The sequence below is a fragment of the Metopolophium dirhodum genome, chromosome 7 (assembly GCF_019925205.1).
Source record: "Metopolophium dirhodum isolate CAU chromosome 7, ASM1992520v1, whole genome shotgun sequence".
Lineage (NCBI taxonomy): Eukaryota > Metazoa > Arthropoda > Insecta > Hemiptera > Aphididae > Metopolophium > Metopolophium dirhodum.
The window spans coordinates 1,020,968-1,025,562 of record NC_083566.1 but is presented as its reverse complement, the minus strand read 5'-3'; the positions used below and the strand labels follow the sequence as shown (position 1 = coordinate 1,025,562).

At 25.1% G+C, this 4,595-nt stretch overlaps 1 non-coding gene across 1 annotated transcript; it reads right to left on the bottom strand.

Annotated features, from left to right (window-relative positions):
- Positions 1 to 2,770: 2,770 nt before the first annotated feature.
- Trnai-aau (transfer RNA isoleucine (anticodon AAU)) lies at positions 2,771 to 2,844 on the bottom strand. The gene has a single exon. It is a non-coding gene; the product is annotated as a tRNA-Ile (tRNA).
- Positions 2,845 to 4,595: the final 1,751 nt, after the last annotated feature.

The window sequence follows — 4,595 nt, the reverse complement described above, 5'->3', positions numbered from 1 at the left end:
AATTATTTATTCAATTTTTAAGTATATATTCATGGACTACCTGTAATTTTAAGTAAATTCTTCGACTTTTATGTCGTTATAAGTTAATAGTAGGGTTGGCAGTATTTTCGGTACTCTGCAGAAATCTCGATTAATCAAAAATCTGTGTACTGGTATTATATAGTGGTACCTATACTCAAACTGGTATACTGAATATTATACTGATATTCAAAATTAACGACTAGGTGATTGAATATCAAAGTACTGAATAATTGAAACCAATTAATTAATCAGCCGATATTGAGTAACTCATATTTTATTACTAGAATGGTGTTTTTTCACTATGATGTTGTACCTATTTATAGGAAATTCCCCGATCCCCCTACTACGCACTTCTTTGTGAAATCTGTTTACTATTTTTATATAATATGGTGTTCATTTTAAATGTTTAAATGTACATCCTTACCGGTAATCAGAAGACCTTCTACATTGTATAAGTGTTTTTTTTTTTGTTTCCATCAAACACAACACTCAACGCATTCGTGCACACATTCCTGCATCACGAATACACGGGTGAAATATTTTTATCCGTGTCTTTTGAGTCCATCATACCTCACCACCGATATTAGGACAAAATACTCAATGATAAAATATTTTGTAATAAAATATCAAAGTCAGAATAATATTCAACAGATAATATTATATCCAGATTCAAAAATAATCAAAATAAAAAATAATTTTAAACGACCTGTTTAAATAGAGAATATTAATAATAATTATTAATCACACCACCTATTTTTAAAACACATTCAATTTTTTAATGATTGGCTGATTGGAAAGTGCCAATTGTAAATTATAATATAATATATTACTACACCGCGTGAATCTTTTTTTCTCTCACTACCTCCGTAGTTACATCAAAACATTAAATAGATACTTACAAGTTATAACTAATTGATTCGAATTAATTAAAATTAAGTAAAAAAAAAAAACATTTTCAACAACATTAATAGTTTTCTAATTATTATGATCGTGTTCTTCCATAAAAAAAAAAGGAATCGCTCAGTATCGTTAAAAATATGTTGTGTAAAATGTTCCATTAAATAATATTTAAATACAATTTTTAAAGATGCAAGAGAAAGAAAAATTTCAAATACTTTACCTTGGCAAAACAAACATGCAATTTTTTTAAAAGCAATAGTGACTATAATAAATATTAATACATTAGGTAGTTACATTTTTTCTATAACATTATAATATATTTTATGTACATTTTTTATTTATATTTTTTTATTATTTTCATAATTTTTCCACAACATAATATTATCATCAATCATATTATTATCAGATTATAATATCAATATAAAAATAAAAAACGTAGCTAACCTGGGTACCTGAGTAAAAAAAATATCTAAGATGAACGTTTAGATACCTTGTAACTATTTAGATAAGATAAAAGATGAACAAATAATTATCTAGATATTCATTTAGATGAATCCGAACACTGCCTGTAAGGCATGTTTTTGAGCAAAAAAACAGGTCACGTGCAGGCCCCTTAATGTATTAATACTTTTTGATTGATTTTATAATATAATATTATATTCAATGTATTCTTTAACCTCTAAATCATACCTATATTATTTTTTAAGTTTTAATTTATTACTATAATAAAATAAGTTATAACTATGTGTATTATTTGAGTTTACTAACATATCAATAATGTACTCAAAATGTATGTACCTGGAGATCATTCATAAAATGTGAAAATCTATTTTAAAATAATATCAATAGAAAATTCTGATTCGTTTTGATATTGATATCATGTACGTGGGGATTAGATATCACCACTATTTTTTGGGAGTTCAATGTATAGGTCGCTTTTTTAATGTGTAAGATGTGTGTGCATTTGGTGTGCATGTGTAACTATAATAATATAGTAACTACCAACTATAGTACCTGAGTGAAAATGTATATGTGTCGTGTAGAATAGATAGATGATCTTCCTTATTATTTTTAAAAGTACAAAAAAGTTTACATTTTAAAATCAAATTTAAGTGGAAATTAAAAACCGTAATTTGGAATAATGAATTTAAATATTATTTCGGATTTCTTACCACATTTCTGGCTACAAAGAGATGACGGACAAAACATGTATTTTTTTTGTTAAAAAAAGGTACCTATCGCTTATCGATCCCATTCGGTTATGTATTTATTTACGAAATGAATAGTACCTATTTATTATAATATATATTATTATAGTACGTACTTCTGGACTTGTCGTGTAAATCATTATTGTGATGTATTATCTATTGAAAAAATGATTTATTATTACCATGACGAGGTTATAATATTGATATATAAAATTCAGTTAATATGTCAATTATATTACTTAGAAGAATATTAAACAATATTATATTATGAAAATAAACAATGTTGACTAAAAGTTAGTAACTTATTATAAATATTTATAATATACTCTAGCTGTATCTGGTGGACAAGTTCACTGAGCAACAGGTTGTACTCGGGGCTGACATAGATAGCGTTGACGGTAACATACAACACTGTAATACGGTGTATAATATTACATTAAATTATTTACGTACCATAAACGAATGACGAATAATATGCAATGGAAATTAATAATCATAATATTTTACAACATAATATTATGATGATTGAGAATTTAATATTAAAAAATTTAATTTATTCAATCAAGTTAAAATGTTGACTTATAATATTTAAACTTTTAAACAACCGTAAAACATTGGATGAGGATTTACTAAAAAAATGTTGGCCCATGGGGGGATCGAACCCACGACCTTCGCGTTATTAGCACGACGCTCTAACCAACTGAGCTAATGGGCCAGATTAGAAGAACCTCTCATTTTAAATGCTTTTACGAACATGATTTCTAGAACAAGCATTTCTTAAACTGTGTTCCGAGATTACTTCAGGGTTCCGTTAAACTCTCATTAACATTAAAATTTAGAAATCCTGTTTGTTATTTAAAATATTTTTTAAATTAAATATAATACAGTATAATATAAATATACATAATATACAATATGTATATACATTCTTATTATATGAAATTATTATTATTTTTATTTTAACATTTTTTTTTGGATTAAAATATTAAATGATTATTTAGGTTTAATTTTTGATAAGAATTTAAGATGGAATCTGAATGTGAATAATTTAGTAATGCGTTTACGTACTATAAGTTATAATTTTTATAAATTGCGAATGATAGTACCAATACAAGTTGTTCGAACAGTATATCTTGCATAATATCAATCATTTTTGCAATATGGTCTCCTTATTTGAGGAGACCTATTTGCTAATGCTCAAAAACCTTTATTAATCCAACAAAGACAAATTGTTCGAATATGTCTGCAGAAATATACTCTTGAAGGATCAACAAGTTAAAACTTTAAATTATTTAATGTATTACCTGTGGATTTACTATTTAAAAAAACTGCTATTTTATGGGTAGGTAAAAATATAGATAATTGGAGAAATAAAAATAATAAAAAAGCAAAAAGGGAACATTTACAATGTTAAAGTGATATATTTAAAAAAATCTTTTGGTCAAAAATTCGTGGACTACCTGGGTCCTATCTATTTTAATTTAATGCCTGTTATTATTGAAAAGAATATAATTAACAAACAGAAAAATGTTAAAATAACTATTAATAACTGGTTAATATCTTACTTATAGGATAGTCTGATAGTCATATAATATTCTTACAAGTAGTTATTGTGTGTTCTGTTATGTATGATTCTAGTTTTTATTTGTATTCATATTATTTAATTTATTATTTGTAAGTAAAATATTGTCGCTCTCTAACTTCAACACAAGCTTCGCTTTTAGAAGGTTGATAAATCTCTTTGTTTATTATGTAATTTTTATATTTTATGTAATAAATAGATTTATTTTATTTAATAATGTGTATCAACAGTGTCGAATAAAAGCTTACGTTTTAATTACAAAAATAAAAATACGGTAAGTAATAAGTATTAAAGTATACACATTATTATTTTATGAAATTATTATTATTTTTATTGCAAAAAATTCTTACATAAAATTACGCTAAAAATGACCATTGGAACAAAGTATATGGGTTTTAATTTTCGAGCTGTAATAACTTATTGTTGAAAGCTAAATACAAAATTTAAAAGCTAAAAATAAATTAGGGGTTCTATGATAAAAATGAACATAAAAAAGGGTAACATTTTCAAAATATTTTCACCTTTTTTGAGTTATTTATTGCCATGAGAAATTTTTAAATTTTAAAAATTTTTAATATTATTGTCGATAAGATTTTTTTACTTAAAAAGCTTGAAAATTTATTCCGAAGGCACTCATAAGTGGCTTTAATAGGAGTTCAAAAATGATTACTTTTATATGCATTTAAAGTTCAAATGTTGACAAAATTCATCCAAAACCCAATAATTTGTAAATTATTTTTCAGCTAGAACTTCATAAAAGTTTTTCTTTTCATAACTAATATTTGGATAACACACGGTCTCCGCTAAGAATCGTTTTTCGTATGCATTGATTTATCATTGAAATCAATTCTAACACACCCATTACAATGGCATACTCATCAGTC